General features: G+C 43.0%; 1 protein-coding gene across 1 annotated transcript in view; it reads left to right on the plus strand.

Annotated features, from left to right (window-relative positions):
* The window catches only part of FBXO36 (F-box protein 36), a 100,282-nt gene that overhangs the window by 16,140 nt on the left and 69,820 nt on the right, over positions 1-14,322 (plus strand). The gene's annotated exons all lie outside the window — the stretch shown is intronic.

Consider the following 14,322-nt stretch of genomic DNA (forward strand, 5'->3'; position numbering starts at 1 on the left):
TACTGTGTATCCAAAGATAATCAATCCTACAAATTAGTAAGAAAAATAACCTCATGGAAAAACAGGCAAAGGCTATGGACAGTCACCTGAAGAAATACACGTAACTAATAAACATATGAAAAGATGCTTACTTATAACCTTACTAAGTGATCAAGGAAATATAATTTAAAACCACAAGATACGAATTTTTCCACTGGCAAAAATTGAAACCAGGTTGTCAAGGCTGTGAGAGAGAGGGCACCACTAAGTGTCTGCTGTATACCAGCTCCTGGACCATGCCAGCAGTGCCAAGATGGAGTGCCTTCCCTCCAGAAGCTTGCAGTCTATGGGGAGATAGACAAACAGATTACAGAATGTGATCTATACAGCGGAGATAGGAGCTTTCTGGTGAGAGCACTGGAGGAAATCCTGAATAGTTGGCAGAGGACTAGACGTGAGCTGAGACCGAGACAAAGAAGAGGTGGGGACAGTCCTGTGCACCCAGGCTGTGAGAGCACAGAGCTTGTTCCCGAGATGGGTGATAGTAATGCGCTCTTGTAGGATGTTAAGCTGGCTGGGACCACCGAGAAGCAGCCAGGGAGCAGATCAGGAAGTGCCTGGTAAATCTAGAAATAAGACTTGATTCAGCCAGTCAGTGGTTTTCAAAGTACCCTTTGGTTTTGCAAATAAATGCAGTTCTGAGGTTCCACAAGCATTTTATTCAAATCTCCTCTTTGGGAATATTTTTCACTAATTTAAAACTTGTCATACAAAAGAAATACCTACACCCTCAAAAGTTTTATATACCAAATTTTATCACCTTAACCTGTACTTCCAAAGTCTAGATGAACATGTTTTGGTGCAGGCCACAGAGGAAAGCATCTGTCATCACTGTAAATACAGTAGAATGTCTTACAAATGTGTCATTGTTTGGGAAGACAGAGCTCTGACCAACCCTTGTGATTTGTGCCTGTACAAGGCAGGTATATTTAGAGCAGAGTAAGCCTGAAGATCAGGAGAAGCTCAGATGCACCAGCTTTGCACAGAATCTTCAAATGCTGAGAGTTCATAAAAACACATGAACCACCTTGTGGTAGAGTCTTAACATATACTAAGTAATTTTCAGTGCTTTTTGTCTGAATTTGGCATTTGTGATAAGGAGACAAGAATTTGGTAGATAATTGTTAATCATTAGACTCCAAAACAAGTGTTAACTGTTCTCACATTTTTGGATTTTCTGGATCCTTTGAATCGAAGAGCACATACTCTAAAATCAGCCATGTGAATTTTAAAAAAAAATCAGCCATGTGAATTTTTTTAAAAAATGAAATTTCAATTCATTCATTCAACAAATATTTGAGTGCCTTCTGTCTGCCAGGTGCTCCTGGGCACTGTGCCAAGCACTAAGGATACAACAGGGAGCAGAAGTTCATGTTCTCTGTCCTCGTGGAGCTAGACACTAATCAGATAAACCCACAAGCCAAATTAACAGGTCAGCCAAACAAGATGTCAACCGTGGTAAGTGTCACTGTCAAGGAGAGAAACCCAAGTGCTTGAGGCTATGGCCTGGTCAGGGAGGTCAGGGAAGGTTCTCCAGAGGAAGTGAGGCTTGATCTGCAATCTGGAAGACTGGGTGAATGGAAAGAAGGCCAGTGCAGGGAGAGGGCAGAGAGCAGGCTGTTGGGCCATGCCGGCTTCAAGCTTTGTCCTGATACTGAGAGATCAAGAAGCCCTTGGTTTTTAAGAGGATGAAGTGGCTGGCATACCCTATCCCAATGATTGTGAGACACGCTTTTTTTGCATCTTAATATCTCCAAAATCAAAATTTCATTAGTATTTTTTTCTTTCTGAGCTATACATAAAATAACGATACAACTTATAGTCGATGGCATTTTAGAGTTGATGAAGTATGATAATCGGGTTTGCATTTTTAAAAGATCGCTCTGGATGTAGCGTCGAGAACAGACATGATTATCTGCATAAATCAGGGTTTTCTTTATAGTATAATAAAATGCAGAAACTGACTACTGCTGCTGAGTAACAGTAATATTCACTTTCACCTATATCTCACGGCCTAATTTCAAAGTTCTCTTTTTATCAGAATAGTTTCTTTATTCTCGTTAACTTGATAATAAGTAAATATTATTAATCTGAACTTATAAAAAGATCTACAAAAAATACCACTTTTATTCAGTGTGTAAGTTTACATTGATACACATAAGTAGATATAGATAAAATCTATACAGAATGCCCCTTACTAAAAGGGTTCTGCTTTGGAAAACTATGAAAACTACTGTTCTAGGCAATAGGGATCCACTGAGGATTTTTGCAGAGGAGAATGACATGACTGAAGCTGCCAGACAGAACTCTAACCGCAGCAAAATGGAAGACATGAGGGAGAGGGAGGAAGCTTCTGTGGGAATGGAAGGAGGGAGGTGGGTGATCAAACTCTTGGTCTCATTTGCTAATCAAAAAAAAAAAAAAAATGGAGATAATAGTTTCTATCTTATAACAATCTTTTAAGGATCTTATGAAGTAAGATATACAAATTATTGACACAGTTTCCTTCCCTACCTTACATTATCCTAGTAAGTTCCTTTAGTTCCAAGATAAGTCTTTCTTCTCTGTAAAACCATTATACTGTCTCTTTGGTATTTTTTTTAAGGGAGAGATTAGCACTCAAATGGAAAAAGTTGTTTACACATTCAGACCCTTTCATGCCGCCCTCTGTCTCAGTGGCTGCCCCCAGCTCCTCCATGACTCTGCTGTTACCCAGGGCTGCTCTTCCTTGAAGACAGAGGCCATCTTGGCCCTTTCTAAGGCTCCACATAAGACACTCTAAAGAACCTAAGAGGCAGTTGGGCACATTTTTAGTGCTTTTGCATTTTGCCTACCATTTCAGATTTATTTTCCCCATTAGTAGACCTTATTTAAGCAGTGACTAAAGAATCGTAAAATAAATGAAATAAAAATTATTCCTCAATAGTACCTTTGAATGCTGGGGTTTTTTTTGGTTTTTTGTTTGTTTTTTACCTTTTCTTTTTTTTTGGAGGGAGGTTAGTAACACCAAGCCTACTCTATTAATAGCATAACTGAGAACGTTCAGTGAATACGTAAAGACACAGCGGACACATCCCCATCATAGTTTCCACTGCACTGTCATATGCCTTTCACATAAGGATTGTGCATTTGGGAGTAATTCTGCCGAAATAGTTAGGTGTGTGTCTGATTTGTGGAGAAACTGGCCATACATACAAATTGTATGGTATACAAATACCATACAAATGTAGGTATTTGTTATGGGTTGAATTGTGTTTTCCCCAAAAGAGATATGTTGAGGTCTTAGCCCCATTACCTCAAACAATGACCTTATTTAGAAATAGGGTCGTTGCACATGTTACTAGTTAAGTAGGGTGGACCAGTGTCTTTATAAGAAGACAGCCGTGTGAAGACAGGCAGAAGGCGATGTCATGACCAGGGCAGAACTGGAATGATGCAGCGAGGAATGCCAGATTGCCGACAGACCGCAGAAGCTAAGAGACGCGGGAGGATTCCTCTACGAGCTGCAGAGGAAGCACAGACCTGCCAGCGCTGTGGTTTCGGGCTTCTAAACTCCAGAACTGTGAGACAATAATAAATTTCTGTTATCTTAAGCCACCCAGTTTGTGGTAAATTGTCACAACAGTCCTAGGAAAATAATAGAGTATATGAGGATATCCGTGGCCACCTACTTGACTCACCTGAATAGGTCAGTGGGAAAATATAGTTGTCTGGGTCCGTCAGTGGTTGCATACCTCATCTAAGCCCCATCTGAGATAAGTCACCATCTGTAGCTTGCAGTCCCCAGTCCCTCCCTTTGCCATAGTTAATTGGACCAATATGGACACCTGTCTCTAGGCCAGTGGCTCTGTTGGCTAACCAGCAACCATGTGACTTCCGTGGCCTGGTGTGAAAAAGACTGGAACTAAGAGACTCAAAGGGATATGATCAGGGGCTTCCCTGGTGGCGCAGTAGTTGGGAATCTGCCTGCCAAAGCAGGGGACATGGGTTCGAGCCCTGGTCCGGGAAGATCCCACAGGCCGTGGAGCAACTAAGCCCGTGCGCCACAACTACTGAGCCTGCGCTGTAGAGCCCACGAGCCACAACTACTGAAGCCCACGCACCTAGAGCCCGTGCTCCGCAACAAGAGAAGCCACTGCAATGAGAAGCCAGTGCACAACAACAAAAACGCAACGCAGCCAAAAAAAAAAAAAGGATATGATCAGTTAGCTGCAGGGAACTGAAATAGAAAAGTAAAAAGGAAGCTCAAAGAGGCCATTCTTAACTCTAAGCTACTGGCCAAGGGAAGAGCAGAAGAAAGATACCCGGAGAAGAAGGGAGATGACCACGGGTGGGTGTGTGGCACAGAGGAGGGGGCATGGAGCTCGGCTTTTAGGGTGTGGCTGAGTTGGCAAGTTGCCTCTCTACAGTCATTCTCACCTTTTTTTTAACATCTTTATTGGAGTATAATTGCTTTACAATGGTGTGTTAGTTTCTGCTTTATAACAAAGTGAATCAGTTATACATATACATATGTTCCCATATCTCTTCCCTCTTGCGTCTCCTCCCTCCCACCCTCCCTATCCCACCCCTCTAGGTGGTCACAAAGCACCGAGCTGATCTCCCTGTGCTATGCGGCTGCTTCCCGCTAGCTATCTATTTTACGTTTGGTAGTGTATATATGTCCATGCCACTCTCTCACTTTGTCACAGCTTACCCTTCCCCCTCCCCATATCCTCAAGTCCATTCTCTAGTAGGTCTGTGTCTTTATTCCTGTCTTGTCCCTAGGCTCTTCATGACCTTTTTTTTTTTTCTTCTTTTTTTAGATTCCATATATATGGGTCAGCATACGGTATTTGTTTTTCTCTTTCTGACTTACTTCACTCTGTATGACAGACTCTGAGTCCATCCACCTCACTACAAATAACTCAATTTCATTTCTTTTTATGGCTGAGTAATATTCCATTGTATATATGTACCACATCTTCTTTATCCATTCATCTGTTGATGGACACTTAGGTTGCTTCCATGTCCTGGCTATTGTAAATAGAGCTGCAATGAACATTTTGGTACATGACTCTTTTTGAATGATGGTTTTCTCAGGGTATATGGCCAGTAGTGGGATTGCTGGGTCATATGGTAGCTCTATTTTTAGTTTTTTAAGGAACCTCCATACTGTTCTCCATAGTGGCATATCAATTTACATTCCCTCCCTGGTGGCTTAGTGGTTAGGATTCCGGGCTTTCACTCCTGTGGCCGTAGTTCAATCCCTGGTCAGGGAACTGAGGTCCCGCAAGCCCTGTGGCCAAAAAAAAAAAACCTCTCAGTTGGGCTTACAGCTGCCCAGCCAATAAACTAAATGACCCACCTTTCTGGAAGCTCGATATGACCTTGAAACTAAGAATTCAGGACTTAGAGGTGGAGCTGGGGCAGGGAGGGGCCGTGGCCTCTCCAGCTGGCTGCTGAGAATTAAAGTCAGGGCCCGGGGATGGACGGATAAGGGGAGTCAACTCAGCCCCTGCCTCACCCTGGTACAGCAGCCCGGCTTCCCAGAGCACAGGAAATAGCGCTGTCTGCCACTCCACTGTCACCACGTTCTGTCCCTTTATTTCTTTTCCTTCTTGTTTGTCTTTACCTTCCCCTCAGAAAAGTGTGGGTCAGGGTCCTTTGGGTTCCTCATCTTACTGAATGCCATAAGTCATCATGAGGAAGCTTCTGGAGATAATGACAGGCAGCTTGGCCAAGCTCAGCTTCAGAGACTTGAGGACCAGCAGGTCCCAGGGGCCCCAGGACAGGCCAGGAGGGGACAGACTCCAGCTCTAGGCTGGCTTCCCTCCACGGCAGGAGTTTGTTGGGTCTCACCTGCTCCTCTCCCGGAGGACTTGATGGCTCCACCTCCTTCCCTGTCCCTGGGTCACTGTGTCCTTCTGCTTACGCTGCCCCTACCAGCCGCTCAGTTCTGGGCCTCAAGTTCATTTCCTCCAGAGAGAGGGTCTCATGTTTTTATTCAGCCACTTGTCCCTGTTGGGGAGCTTTTTCCCACCGGACCGCCTCACTGGCCGGTGAAGCCTGCATATTGCCTGTCCTTGGGTCATGTCTTAAGAGCTGATATTTTTGCCACCAGCATCTGTCTCCCTTGTAGTAACAGTGCCCAGATTTTCCTCAGAAAAATCATGCCTCCCTCCCCCTCATTGCACGTGATTTGAATAGCTGGACCCAACATTGCAAATGACCAGTGTGATTTGGAGAACCCAAGCCAAGCCAATTAGATGCTGAGATTGTTGAGAAAGGAGCATTTCCTTTACCTCTGCTTGGAGCTGTAGTGATGTGAGCCCGGAACTGCAAGCAGCCATTGCGTCACCGCCAGGGCCACCTGCTGTGGGTGCAGCCAACACAGAGGAAAAAGGAGCCAGGAGGTAAAAGAGAGAGCAGGTCTTTGTGGCGTCGTCTGCAGCTTCTGGAGCCGGCGGGGCCCACAGCTGTGTAAGCCGGTGAGGTTCTTTTTCATTCAAACCAGGTTGAGAAGGTTTTCCATCACCTAAAACTGAAAACGTCCTAAATGGTCCAGGTCGGATGGCCCCCTTGGCCCAGTCAGCAGTGGCTGAGGTGACAAGCCGGGTGTCACCCATAGAGCAAAGTGTGCTAGTGGAAGGCCATTTTGAAGCTCAGCGTCTCTAGCATGAATACGGGCATGCAAGGCAAGGTGGCTATGGTTTTAAGATGAAAATTAAGTTAAAAAAATAAAAGAGTTGCCGTGAAAATCACGTGAGCAGATACTTGAAGCATTCAGGAGCCCTGGCCCATTGGCAACTTCGCTGGCACACTGTGGCTGTGTACTTGAACCTAGACAAGCCATCCAGTGGGCGGCTCCCAAGGTCTGGTCATGAAAACTGCATGAGGTTATAACTATTGAGTAAAGGGCCCTGATGCAAAGTAGTGTGTATTTGCTGAATTAAGTTCCTCCCACCCTTCTTTCTCAAAAACTCCCTCTCCCAGATGCTCCCCACTAGAGACCAGCTATGTTTGAGGAATCAAAGCTCAATCGAAAATAAAGCCAGTAAACAAAGGAGGTATTTGTGTAGATGTTCTAGGCAAGTTTACATTTCACATTAAAACACTTGCATTTATTTAACAGTTCCATTTATGACTTTCCAGCTGTTTTATACATATTATTACAGTATTCCAACTAGAAAAGTAGTATCACTCCTTTAAACACGAGAATATCTAATGAGTTGCTTAAAGCAAAAAGAATTCTTTTATTAGTACCTAAAAGTCCTAGATTATGTCACTATTTTATTTATTTAGTTTTTTAAAAATATTTTACTCTGAAGCTTTTTTGAAAATTAATTAATTTATTTGTTTATATTTGACTGTGTTGGGTCTTCATTGCTCTGTGTGGATTTTCTCTAGTTGTGGTGAGCCGGGGCTACTCTTTGTTGCGGTGCACAGGCTTCTCATTGTAGTGGCTTCTCTTGTTGCAGAGCACGGGCCCTAGACACGCGGGCTTCAGTAGTTGTGGCACGTGGGCTCAGTAGTTGTGGCTCGCGGGCTCTAGAGCGCAGGCTCACTAGCTGTGGCTCACAGGCTTAGTTGCTCTGCGGCATGTGGGGTCTTCCCGAGCCAGGGCTCGAACACATGTCCCCTGCATTGGCAGGCGGATTCTTATCCACTATGCCATCAGGGAAGCCCTATTACTATTTTAAATATAAAAGAAAAACTAAACTTCTGATAGAAGCTAGCAAAACTCACACTTTTTAAGTGTAAGAAAATGGAGAGTTTAGTTAGATTTATTCAGAAAAGAAACTTTAAAGATTTAGGGATTTATGAACAATAGTTTGAAATAGGTTTAGACAGCTAAAGATCATTTTTTTATTAGAAGCAATTTTGGTAAAGCCATAAATGGAGTGGAGGGGGACTGGTGGGAATTGTTAGGATGGGGCAGAGGAGAGGCAGGAAGACAGCAATGTGGTCAAGGAGAGTTTGTGAATAGTGACCAGTACTATTAGCTTGATGTGGTAGTTAAATGCATGGATTCTATAAGCTGACTCCACCATTTTCCAGTGGTTGGACTGTGGGCAAGTTACTACCCTTTGCCTCGGTTTGTTCAACTGAAAAATGGGTCTATTAATGATACCTCAGAGGCTGTGAGAAACAAGCTTATCAATATAAAGAACCCAGGACAAGGCCTGGCACATTGTAAGTGCTATATGTATTTAGTAGTAGTAGTAGTAGTAATGAGGTTTTGATTGGACATGGAGAGATTTAGTAGTAGAACAGTACTTCTTACTTTTTAAGTAAGTTAAATGTATACTTGTTAAAAAAATCTCAGTGAAGAGCACATAGCATCTGACAGGACTAAAGTCTGCTTTCAGAATTCATCCCCTTGCCCCTCAAAATCAGATTCCCTTCCAGACTGGGTTTTCCATTTTTCTAGGCTCAAGCTGCTGGCTCCTCCCTCCTTGAATTTTCCCTCTTCCTTCCTTAATGTCCAGTTGGACACTTGCAAGTCAAGTCCTGTCCTCCCTCCCTTTGGACTCTGGTGTTCATCCCTCATCCCTGCTCCCCACCCCCCCATCACTCCTTCAGGCCCTCCCACCGCTGCTGCTGCTTCTCTCTTGAGTCTTCCAAATACTGAGGGGAAAATACTGTCGCTCCTCATCATTCACAGATTCCACATCTGTGAATGTGTCTGCTCACTAAAATGTACTGGAAACCCCCCAAATCAGTATATTCCAGATGCTTCCCAGTCGTCCCTGGGCATATGCAGAGCAGAGCAGAAACTGAGTCCCCCCACTGGCAGGTTCCCAGCTGATGCCAATCAAGGTGACGCTCTGCCTCCTTGTTTCAGCTCATACTGTAAACAAGGGTCCTTTCCATGGCCTGTTTAGTGCCACGTTTTCCTCATTTCTGTGCTTTTTGTTGGTGATTTTGCTGTTTAAAATGGCCAAGTATAGTGCTGAAGTGCTGTCTAGTTTTCCTAAGCACAAGAAGGCTGTGATGTGCCTGACGGAGAAAATACATGTTAGATAAGCTTCATTCAGGCCTGAGAGATAGTGCTGTTGGCTGTAAGCCCAGGGTTAATGAATCAACAGTATATATTAAATAAAGTATCTTTAAACAGAAACACACGCAAAACACAGTTATGTACTGATCGGGTGAAAATGTGACCAGAGGCTCGCAGGAACCTTCCCCTGTCTTTCCTCTATGGCAGTGATTCGGGATTTGCTAACTCAGTGTTGGTGGCGACTTTATGGAACCTAAGAACTGTGAACAGCAAGAATCAACCGTACACACACACACACACACACACACACACACACACACACACACGGACTTTTCGGAATATTTGGCATTCCATTTCGCTTACAGGGTATTGATCTACACCATCTTGCCCCATTTCTTAATTTGTCTCCTAATACTCTGTGCCACTAAGTCCCTGTTCCAACCAAAATGACAATTTTTTGTCTGCTCAGAATTCGTTTCAGCCACTGCCCCTTCCCACTCCTTCCACCTCCACCCCTTTGAGGGGATCCACTGGGGTTCAGTCACAAGGACGCACACGTGACCTAGGCCTGGCCCATCATTAACTGGCCTGCCTCCAGGACAGGTGTGGGTAGTGACACAGACTGGACCAATGCAATCGTTCCCTGGGATTTTTCACCCTCAATTAAAGAGAGTTGGTTTCTCATTTCTTTGGGGATCCTCAAACTGGATGATGTAGGCTTGGAGTTTCTAGCTGCCAGGCTCCCCGCTGCATGAGGGACACACATTTGCAGTAGAAAATAATGAGGCCAGCAAGAGAGAGGAGCAGAAACAGAAGGAAAGAGAAAGAGCTGCTAATCTGATGCTGTCATTTTGCACCCCTAGGTCGTGTCCTGCCTGAGGCCAGCCACACCACTGTCTTTCCAAGTTACCTAACCCAACACGATTGCATTCTTACTTAAACTACTCAGGACTGAGTTTCTGTCTCTTGAGACCAGCAGTCATGAATAATACACCCGGACCTTTTTGATCTATCTGGAATGCAGTGTTACACTCTGCTGTCAGTCACACGTTTCTCCCTAACTTGGATTGCTTTTTGTGCAAAAGTTAGTGTACCTGGATTTCCTTCTGTGTACCTTCTCTAGCCTTAATATTTTTCAGTTCAAGACTATTGTTGTTTGAACGTGTGGACACCAAGGGGGGAGAGTGTCGGGGGGCGGGGTGGTGGTGGTGGTATGAACTGGGAGATTGGGATTGACATTTATACACCAATATGCATAAAATAGATAACTAACAAGAACCTGCTTTATAAAAAAATAAAATAAAATTCAAAAATTCAAAAAAAAATAAAATAGATAGCCAACAAGGACCTACTGTATAGCACAGGTACTCTGTATAGCACAGGTATCTCTGCTCAATACTCTGTAATAACCTAAATGGAAAAAGAATTTGAAGAAGAATAGATACATGTATATGTATAACTGAATCACTTTGCTGTACACCTGAAACTAACACAACATTGTTAATCAACTATACTCCAATATAAAATAAAAATTTTTAAAAAAAGGACTATTGTTGTTTGGGATAGACAGTAAAAGAGGAAACTGGGAATTGAGAAGATGAAAAGGAAGTAAAACAGGAGTAAAAATTCTGCAGCGCAGCCCTAGGGGGGAAGTAGAGAGGCAGAGGTAGTTAACCAAGGCCTTAGAACTGATCCAGGTGGGTGCAGCCAGGTGTCAGTGCTCTGCTGTATCTAAGCTGTCTATGAGCTAAGCCTCTGCAATCTTATTTATGGGGCTTGTATCCTCAGGTAAACGTTCAGCTCACCCAATGTCTCCTCTCTCCTTCAGTCTTTGCTTATGCTACCCCTCCACCTGGAACACCTTTTCCCCCATCTTTGATTAGTTATCCATCCTGTTCTCAGGTCCGCCTTCATCTCTGCCAGGAATCCCCTTAACCTGGCCTTTTTCAGGGGTAAGTTTGAGAAAAGAGCCTGAGAAATAATAGGTCAAATATAGGTTACCCCCAAATTTTCCGTTTTAAACATGCACGTGACTCTGGAAAGTGGCAGCCAGCAGTGTGGAGTCATCAAGGCAAAAATAAATGAACATGTGAATAAGCAACAAGACACTGAAGAAAATGTCTCTTGACACGATCATCAACAAGGCAATATCAGTTTCTTAGCATCTCATTGGGATTGATGGGGGAAGGAAAATTTCTTTTCTAGCAAACAAGAGATGATGAGTGGAAATTAGCCCTTAGGAACATAAGCTGCAAGAGACTAAGTCTACATTCAGTTCACACGTGGCCGTGAATCCAGCTCTGAGCACAATGCTGAGCACACAGTGGGGATTCAGTAAATATTTGTTGGATTAAGAAATATTAATCCTGGGCTTCCCTGGTGGCGCAGTAGTTAAGAATCCACCTGCCAATGCAGGGGATACAGGTTCGAGCCCTGGTCCAGGAAGATACCACATGCCACGGAGCAACTAAGCCTGTGCGCCACAACTACTGAGCCTGCGTGCCTAGACCCCTTGCTCCACAACGAGAAGCCACCGCAATGAGAAGCCCGCACACCACAACGAAGAGTAGACCCTGCTCTCCACAACTAGAGAAAGCCCGCACACAACAACGAAGACCCAACACAGCCAAAAATTAAAAAAAATAATAATAAATAAAATAAATAAATTTATTTAAAAAAGAAACATTAATCCTATTTGCTAGAATATTTTAGAAGCAAGCGCAGAGAACAAAAATGGCACAAAGAAAGGAAGTGGCCCACAGGTAGGGAGTCACGTCATAGGAAGGGTTTTCTTCAAGATGTGACTCTGGGATTTAAATCTTTTAAAAAGGGAATATATCTTTTCTAGGGAAAGAATTCTAGGCAGGAGGGATGCATTTTAGCAAAGTCCCTGAATTGTGATACCATAATTGTGAAGCTGCAAGTGATGTGTTGAAATGTGGGGTATAGTCAGGGGTTTAGCATGAGATAGATAATGCTAAAGGTCACTGTCTGGAGGGCCTTGTATGCCACACCAAGGATTTTGGCCATGGAGAACTCTTAAAGGAGTTTACATGAAAATTTAAAAATCACATTCATATTATCGTTTTAGTAAGTGGCCTTTGGCTGCCATGTTGGATATAGCCTGGTTCAAGTGCAGAGCTAGAGAGCCCTCTTAAGAGACTTTGTCTTGATCCTCAAGAGCACAGTGGAGATGAAGGGAATGTCAAGAGTTGTTAAGGAAGTGAAATTAATAGAATTTGGTCACGGAGTCAATGTTCTGTGATGACACAGAGGTAAGAGTCTAGAATGACTCAACCAGTGCCACCAAAATAAGGAATGTGGGAAGAGGAATAGGTAGGTTTGTAAGAGAAGATGGTGAGATCCAATTTGTTTATAGTTGATTGTAAGATGCTGTTGGATTACCCAGTAATCAACTGGCTAATTTAGCAGGGCTTTGGAGATTGAGGGTACCAATACAGATTTTGACTCAGCAATATTTAAAGCTGTGTTTGAGCTTATCAGGAGGGAGGGATAAGTCAGCTAAGTACAGAGCTTTAACCCTGAAGCCCAAGTCAAGGCAGAGGAATACTTGTGTTCCAACGTTTGCATCTTCCTCTTACTCTGGGGAGAAAAAAGTACACATCACTGATACTAGTGGCATTAAACTACACAGGTTATTTGAGGATGGGTTAAACATTTTCCTTTGAAGTAATGAAATGCATTTGCTGTGGAAATGGACTAATAGAACAGGTAAAGGCCTGGGAAATGCCTGGGAAATGGCTTCTCGTGCGATGTTAACAGGAATGTAAATTAGTACATCCTTCCTATGGCAGAAACCATTCGTTGTCCCTAGTATCTATTTTCCCCTGTTCTTAGTAAAAGATTACCTGACTTTTAGCTGAACATGTGAACACAGAAAAAAAAAAAAAAAAAAAAGACTACATTTCTCAGTTTCCTCTGCAGCTAGATGTAGCCACATGATCAAATTCTGGCCGGTAGGATGTTGGCAGAAGTGCTGAGTGTGACTTCACAAAACAGTCCTTGGAAGTTGGACCCTTTTTTGTCCCTTTGTCCTTCCTGCTGCCTGGAATGCAGATTCGATGGCTAGGCTTTGAGCAGCCATCCTGCACCATGTAGAAAAACCAAGTTCTAAAGACAATGGAGTACCAAAAATGGAAGATTCCTGGTCCCCGGGGTCATGGACTGCCTCCTCTTTTACATAAACTGTCTTGTGTAACCCACATTTGGGTGTTCTGTCACAGTCAGCTAAACCTAATCCTGACTGATATGCTTCCCCAAAGCAGTTGAGCAATATTTAGTCAGGTATTGTATACCCGTCCTTTGCCCTGGCATCCCACCTCAGGGAATCTATTCTCGGGAGATTATTACACAAATTTGAAATGACACATAAACTGGAAATTCATCACAGTGTTGTTTATAATAACCAAAAAGGTGGGAGGTGGCGGCGAAAACCAGAAGTCTTTCAATAGAAAGTTGGTTAAGTACATTATGCCTACTTCTGTGTAAGGGAACACTGCGAAGCTACTAGAAACGGTGATGTTAGATTTAAACATCACATGAATAGATGTCCATGAGATGACAGAAAAGATTATAAATGAACATGTTAATTATTATCTAATCATGTAAAACTAATATATACATACACATGTGCTCTCACACACAACACACTCACACACGCACACACACGCAATCAATCTATAAAGGTATATAGAGTCGGAGAAATCTCTGAAGAATGTCTACAAGAATACTCTTCAATGCCTGGAAATGAGATTTTAGATTTTTTTTTTTTTTTTTACTTTCTCACCATGCTTTTTAATATTATTTGAATCGTTTGCTGTCAGCTTTATCATGGTTACAAAAACTATAAAGCCTTTTTAATGTTCTCTTTAAAAAATTAATATCATTAAGGAAGTAAGGCGAGGAGTTTTGCCAGCTAACTGTTCAGGAAGAGGTGTGGCCATTGTTGCTAAAAGTCAAACAAGTGAGAACACACTCCGGGAAACCCGACTCAGCTTTTTGAGGTAGTCTATGGTAGGTGGGGACATCCTAATTGGCAGGTTTTAAAACTTTCTACCGAAAAAATAATTGGAACTTAGATGATCTCCTTAACAGAGAATATATTTCAGTTCTTTCATTTTACTTTTCTAGATCTGGAGAGTTGGGGTGGGGAAAGGAAATATATTTATGATGTCAGAGTAAAGTTAATCATCACAGTGTAAGAACTCATTCTTGTCACTGAAGCTTTGAGTTTTTAAAAATGGCCTCACATCTCCCCTAGAGTAAATCTGTACAGCTTT

The sequence above is a fragment of the Balaenoptera ricei genome, chromosome 7 (assembly GCF_028023285.1).
Source record: "Balaenoptera ricei isolate mBalRic1 chromosome 7, mBalRic1.hap2, whole genome shotgun sequence".
Taxonomy (NCBI): Eukaryota; Metazoa; Chordata; class Mammalia; order Artiodactyla; family Balaenopteridae; genus Balaenoptera; species Balaenoptera ricei.